General features: G+C 41.5%; 1 long non-coding RNA gene across 1 annotated transcript in view; it reads left to right on the forward strand.

The window, feature by feature from the left end:
- Positions 1–7,306, forward strand: part of LOC129646307 (uncharacterized) — a 31,318-nt gene extending 24,012 nt beyond the window's left edge. Inside the window, exon 3 of the long non-coding RNA XR_008711842.1 lies at positions 6,294–7,306. This is a non-coding gene — a long non-coding RNA (uncharacterized LOC129646307). The remainder of the gene's footprint in view (positions 1–6,293) is intronic.
- Positions 7,307–7,564: the final 258 nt, after the last annotated feature.

The following is a 7,564-nucleotide window of genomic DNA, read 5'->3' on the forward strand; positions in this document are numbered from 1 at the left end:
AGGTCCCAAAGGTCCCATCTCCTAAACATCTCAGGAGGTTTAGGGCTTCAGCACAGGATTTTTGTAGGGATGCAATTCAGTCCATAGCATTCTGCATCTGGCCCTCCAAAATGCATGTCTTTATTGCATGCCAAATAGATTCATATCAATGCAACAGCCTCCAAAGTCTTAACTCATTCTAGCATCCACTCTAAAGTCTAAGCCTTATTTAGATATCTAAATTGGTGAGATTTGAGGTATGATTCATCCTGAGACAAAAATCTCCAGCTATAAACTGATGAAATCAGACAAATTACATGCTTCCAAAATAAAACGCTGGGATGGGCATAGGATAGACATTCCCATCCCCAAATAGAGAAATAAAACATAAAGAAGGCATGATGCCCCCCTAGCAAGTCCAAACCCTAGAAAGACAAATTCCATTAAATCTTAAGACTCCTCTTTGACTGAATGCCCTCCTTCCAGACCCACAGGGGCAAGGTCCTGCCTTTTGGATCCACTGGCATGGTGGTCCTAACCCTCTTGGGCAAGATCCACTCCCAAAGCTCCAGGGACCCCAAACCCCATGGCTCTGCAGCATGTCCCCACCTCTGAGACTTTAGGCAGACCGTCTGGCTGGTTGACACCCAGGTGGTGGTCCCACCCTTTGAAACTGAAGAGCAGCGCTAATGATCTAAATCACCTTTAGGGTTATTCTTTACTTTTCTTTGAGAATAGTATATATTCTCAGCCAACCAGCTCATGATCCCGTCCTGTAAGGATCTAAAATGTCCAATAGCCTTCCTTTATTCTGTCCCATTTTTTCTGTTTCTTTTAGTCCCACCTGTCAATAATCTCATCTCTATTCCTGGCTTCTGCTGAGATGGCTGATTAAACCCATCAGTCACACCCAGGATCTTTTTATCTAATGGTTGTTCAGCCACACCCTTATTTTCTGTTTAGAACACTCTTTCTCTATCTTTTTTTTTTCAATATGGATAGACTGAGAATTTTCTACACCTCTAAGTTCTTTTTTGTTTAAAAGTTCCTCCTTCAATTCATTGCCTTCCTTTTGCATTTTACTATAAGCAATCAGGGAATCACACTGCTCCTTCAACACTTTGTGTAGATACCTCCTTGGTTAAATTTAACTGATTTCATTGCTTATGAAGTCTTCCCGCCACAAAACATAAAACACAATTCAGCCAGTTTTGCCACATTAGAACAAGCGTCACTGTTCCTCCACTTTCCAATAACCTATTCCTCATTCTTTCTGAGGCTTCACTAGAATGGCCTTTAATATCTGTATTTCTACCAACATTCTGTTCATGATCATTTATGTATTCTTTAAGAAGATGGACGTTTTCTCTCCATGGCTCCCTTTTTCTTTCTGAGCTCTCATTGGAATCACATTTAATATCCATATTTCTGCACCTCAAAACTCTTCCAGCCTCTACCCACTTTCTGAGCTTCCCTGGTGGCTCAGACAGTAAAGAATCCGCCTGCAATGCAGGAGACCTAGATTCAGTCCCTGGTTTGGGAAGATCCCCTGGAGGAGGGCATGGCAACCCACTCCAGTATTCTTGCTTGGAGAATCCCTATGGACAAAGGAACCTGGCAGGCTACAGTCCATGGGGTCTCAAAGAGGCACACACACTCCCTAGTTCTAAAATTGCTTCTACGTTTTTAGGTATTTGCTTCTATGTTTTTAGGTATTTTGGTATTTGGTATCCCACTTCTTGGTGCCAAAATTGGTATTTGTCATCTTGGGTTGTCATAACAAAATACCATTGACTTGGAGGCTGAAACCACAGAAATCTGATTCTCACAGTTCTGGAGACTGAGAAATCCCAAGTGGAGGTGCCAGCCAATTTTTCTGGTGAAGGCCCTTTTCCTGGCTTGCAGATGGTTACATTCTTGCTGTGTCTACACATGGTGGAAAGAGGCAGTAAGCTCTCTAGTGTCACTTCTAAAAGAACACTAATCCTGTCAAATTAGGGCCCCACTCTTATGACCTCATCTAACCACAGGTACCTCTCAAAGGTCCCATCACCAAATACCATCACTTGGGGATTTGAGCTTTAGCATACAAATTTTGGTGGGACACCATTCAGGCCTTAGCATTATGTATGTGATACTAGGTTGGTGCAAGCATAATTATTGTTTCAGACTGTGAATTTGAAATCATTATAACTAGGCTCAAATTCCTCTTTATTAGTCAAAATAGGAACCATTACAATGAACACATTTTGTTTGTTTGTTCCTGGCTCCTTCGCTTAGCGTAAAGTTTTTTTTTTTTTAATTTAATTGGAGTATAGTTGATTTACAATGTTGCTTTAGTTTCAGCTGTACAACAAAATGAACTGGTTATACATATACATATATCCACTCTTTTTAAAATCAGCACATGTTTGCCAATGAGAAATAAGTTTGTTTATTCCTGTAGCATAAAAATTAGTGTTTCAGGATTTGAGGAATTCTTGAAAAGCATTTTCTGCATCCTGCTGGTTGTGGATTTTGCCTGCAAAAAGTTGTCAAGATGCTTGAAGAAGTGGTAGTTGGTGAGAGGTCAGGTGAATATGGCAGATGAGGCAAAACCTCATAGTTCAATTTGTTCAACTTTTGAAGTGTGGTTGTGTGTTGTTGTGGAAAAGAATTGGGCCCTTTTTCTTGATCAATGCTGGCTGCAGGTATTGCAGTTTTCACTGTGTCTCATTGATTTGCTGAGCATACTTCACAGATGTAAAGGTTTCACCAGGATTCAGAAAGCTGTAATGGATCAGACCAACAGCAGACCACCAAACAGTGACCATGACCTATTTTTGGTGCAAGTTTGGCTTTGGAAAGTGCTTTGGAAAGTGCTTTGGAGTTTCTTCTCAGTTCAGCAGCTGAGCTGGTCATCGCTGGTTGTCTGTTGTTGCATAAAATCCACTTTTTGTGGCACATCACCATCCGATCAAGAAATGATTCATTGTTGTTGCATAGAATAAGAGAAGACAACACTTTACGAAGTGACGATTGTTTTGCTTTGTGGTCAGCTCATGAGGCACCCAGTTATTGAGCTTTTTCACCTTTCCAATTTGCTTCAGATGCTGAATGACTATCAGTGGTCGACACTGAGTTCTGGGGCAACTTCTGTTGTAATTATAAGAGGATCAACTTTGATGATCCTTTCAACTGGTTGTTGTCACCTTTCGATGGTTTGCCTTTACATTGCTCATCTTCAAGGCTCTCATCTCCTTTGCAAAACTTCTTGAACTGTCACTGCAGTGTGTGCTTGTTGGCCGTTCCTGGGCCAAATGTGTTGTTGATGTTGCGAGTTGCCTCTGCTGCTTTATGACCCATTTTGAACCCATATGAGAATCGCTCGAATTTGCTTTTTGTCTAACATCATTTCCCTAGTCTAAAATAAATATAAAATAAACAGCAAGTAATGTCATTAGCAAAAAAACATAAAGCAAGAAATGTGCCTTGATTAACATAACCACATTCATTTAAGAATGTATTAATGTCAAATGGCAAAGTTCAATAATGCAAAACCACTTACTTTTACACTAACCTGATACATGATTCACTTCCGAATTACGCTGGTTGGCATTATTTTAATGTGTGTAACCAGGAGAAATTTTTTCTCTTTTGGGGAGTGGGGCTGAGTCAGGATCCATAGTAAACCATTTCCTTATATAGATATTATTATACTGAATAGACTTCTTAAAGAATTTTTGAAAAATTAATTAATTTTTGGCTGTGCTGGCTCTTCATTGCTGGGTGGACTTTTCTCTAGTTATGGCAAGTGGAGGTTACTCTCTAGTTGCGGAGCAGGAGCTTCTCATTGAGGTGCTTTCCTTTTTTGTGGAGCCACAGGCTCTAGGGCACAGGCTTCAGTACCGCCTAGATGCTTTAATCGTGATTATGTGTAAAGTAAAGTAAAGTAAGGTCGCTCAGTCGTACCCGACTCTTTGCGACCCCGTGGACTGTAGCGCACCAGGCTCCTCTGTCCATGGGATTCTCCAGGCAAGAATACTGGAGTGGGCTGCCATTTCCTTCTCCAGGGAAACTTCCTGACCCAGGGATCGAACCCAGGTCTCCCCCATTGCAGGCAGACGCTTTAACCTCTAAGCCACCAGGGAAGAAGTGTGTTATTGTTATCTGTTAACATTGACCTCTTAGAGAAGAGCTACAAATATATGAATTCAATAGTGGAGACAAAATCAGAGTTGGTTTTTATCCTCTAATATGAGAAGGCAATGGCACCCCACTCCAGTACTCTTTCCTGGAAAATCCCATGGATGGAGGAGCCTGGTAGGAAGCCATCTATGGGGTCGCACAGAGTCGGGCACGACTGAAGCGACTTAGCAGCAGCAGCAGCATGAGGTTCCTAGAAGAGTTAAATTTATAGAGTCAGAAAGTATATTGGTATGTGCCTGCGGCCAGGGCTGGGGAGGAGTGGGGAAGGGGGATGGGGTGTTTAATGGGGACAGAGTTTTAATTTAGGAAGATGAAAAAATCAGGAGATGGGTGTAAATATACTTAGTGCCACTGAACTGTACAATTAAATATGGTTAAAATAGTATATTTTATATTATGTGACTTTTATAAAAATAAATTAAAAAATAAAAAACAAAAAGCAGAACTTATCTTCTCTACTTCTAGCCTGACTTCTCTACACCCTTTCTCTTGGCTGTTCATTCAGTTAAGTTCAGTTCAGTCGCTCAGTCGTGTCCAACTCTTTGCGACCCCATGAATCACAGCATGCCAGGCTTCCCTGTCCATCACCAACTCCCGAAGTTCACTCAAACTCATGTCCATCGAGTCGGTGATGCCATCCAGCCATCTCATCCTCTGTCGTCCCCTTCTCCTCCTGCCCCCAATCCCTCCCAGCATCAGAGTCTTTTCCAATGAGTCAACTCTTGGCATGAGGTGGCCAAAGTACTGGAGTTTCAGCTTTAGCATCATTCCTTCCAAAGAAATCCCAGGGCTGATCTCCTTCAGAATGGACTGGTTGGATCTCCTTGCAGTCCAAGGGACTCTCAAGAGTCTTCTCCAACAGCACAGTTCAAAAGTACCCCTTATTTCTTTCTTCTCTCTCCTGACACACCGATTAAAACTTCTTTCCTGAAAAAGACTATAGGAAGGCTGTATATTGTCACCCTGCTTATTTAACTTATATGCAGAGTTCATCATGAGAAACGCTGGGCTGGAAGAAGCACAAGCTGGAATCAAGATTGCCCAGGGAAATATCAATAACCTCAGATATGCAGATGACACCACCCTTATGGCAGAAAGTGAAGAGGAACTAGAAAGCCTCTTGATGAAAGTGAAAGAGGAGAGTGAAAAAGTTGGCTTAAAGCTCAACATTCAGAAGACGAAGATCATGGCATCTAGTCCAATCACTTCATGGGAAATAGATGGGGAAACAGTGGAAACAGTGTCAGACTTTATTTTTTTGGGCTCCCAAATCACTGCAGATGGTGACTGCAGCCATGAAATTAAAAGACGCTAACTCCTTGGTAGGAAAGTTATGACCAACCTAGATAGCATATTGAAAAGCAGAGACATTACTTTGCCAACAAAGGTCCGTCTAGTCAAGGTTATGGTTTTTCCAGTGGTCATGTATGGATGCAAGAGTTGGACTGTGAAGAAAGCTGAGTGCCAAAGAATTGATGCTTTTGAACTGTGGTGTTGGAGAAGACTCTTGAGAATCCCTTGGACTGCAAGGAGATCCAACTAGTCCATTCTAAAGGAGATCAGCCCTGGGTGTTCTTTGGAAGGAATGATGCTAAAGCTGAAACTCCAGTACTTTGGCCACCTCAAGCGAAGAGTTGACTCATTGGAAAAGACTCTGATGCTGGGAGGGATTGAGGGCAGGAGGAGAAGGGGACGACAGAGGATGAGATGGCTGGATGGCATTACCGACTAGATGGACGTGAGTTTGAGTGAACTCCGGGAGTTGGTGATGGACAGGCTTGGCGTGCTGTGATTCACGGGGTCGCAAAGAGTCGGACATGACTGAGTAACTGAACTGAACTGAACAATAATTTACACAATTTTTAGAATTTAACCAAATTGCCTTTTTATCCACAAAATTTAGCTTTTTAAGCCTGAAATTTTAGGCATTAATGAACAAAAGGATGGTTTGAAAACAATGAAGGACCAGTCCAAGCATGCTTAAATATCAGACTCAGATGACCTCTAGTCCAGTTATCAGGTAATGGGCCTGGTTAGCATGGGACTTCCTACCTGCCTCTGTTTCTGAACCCTTAGACTGTGCATATATGCAATATGCTGCTACTGATGGTCTTGTTGATCTTCAGGAACCTGTGACCTACCGCTTCTCTCCGTCCAACCAAAGAGCCAGGAAAGGGGAAGGAAGAAGAGATTTCAACATGGAGAAAGGGAGTGGACAAACGGCCAAGGACCTCACCAAGGTTCCAGCTGAAGTTAAATCTTCATTTTCCTGTTGCGCTTTGGAAATACAATAAGCAACACATGTGGCTTGTGAATGGAGAAGATTCTCAGAGGACAAGCTATGAAAAGCTTGTCCACCTTTAGCTTCAAAGAAGCGCTCACATTGATTCTTTTCCTCCCAGCCCCACCCTTCTCTTCTAAGAGTTTCTCATCTGCTTTTCTCTCCTGGGCCGGAGGTTTTTTCATGTGCTACTCGCAATATACACTGTAAATTTAGTAAGGGTTTGGTTTAACTTTGGAGTGAATCTAAAGCACAGCTGTTTCCTTTTTCTTGTGCCTTTTCCTCCTCCCCATCAGTTTTTCCCTTAAGTTTGGACATTTACAATTTTTTAAAATTAGCCAAATATCTGTATTTTACAACCAAAGCTTGTTTTTTAAAACATCAGCTTCATTTTTCTTTACTAAAGAACTGACATACCTAAAAGTGTCAGGACTCTAGCCACTCACTGATAAATATTATTAAGAAAAATGATTGTTGGACTGTTTTGAATGGGAGTGTAGCTGTGGAATTTTTTTTTTTTCTTTCCCCTTCACACACCTCAGGAAGGAAAATACAGAAACACCCTTTGACTACTCTCTTGAGAAGTACTCTTAAACCCAGAATAACCCTACACAAGTAAAACCTTTGTGTTTGGCATAGAGTGGATCCTGAGGAGAAGAGGATGTTGAAAAAGACACGGAACAGTGGGTTCTTCTCACAAAGAAATTCTGTACTTTTAGTTTCTGTGCTTTTAGTGTCTCTGAAAGCTATTTACTGAGGGGAGGGAAGGCAGAAAATGTACCCTTTACAGGGGCTGTTTGAATCTCTAAATCTGACTTTAGTTCTAAGGTGAATGACCTGTGTAAATAAAATTAAAATTACCTCAGGTTTCTTTATGCAATGTTCTTCCCTCCTTTTTTTTGCCAACAGTTGGCTTCCAGTTTGGGTCATGCTTGTCAGTAAAGCACCAGGTGTGTAGACAGTAAATAGTATCAGAATGCTCTGGGGCTTTTTATACTCTCAGGTTCATCAATTCACAACACCTCAGTGGAAATCAATCTTCATTTGGGGAAACAAAATACATTTTTGATATTTGCTTTTTTTTTTAAACATTAGTCCCGTGGAACATTGGACTCT

Source organism: Bubalus kerabau, chromosome 1 (assembly GCF_029407905.1).
Source record: "Bubalus kerabau isolate K-KA32 ecotype Philippines breed swamp buffalo chromosome 1, PCC_UOA_SB_1v2, whole genome shotgun sequence".
Lineage (NCBI taxonomy): Eukaryota > Metazoa > Chordata > Mammalia > Artiodactyla > Bovidae > Bubalus > Bubalus kerabau.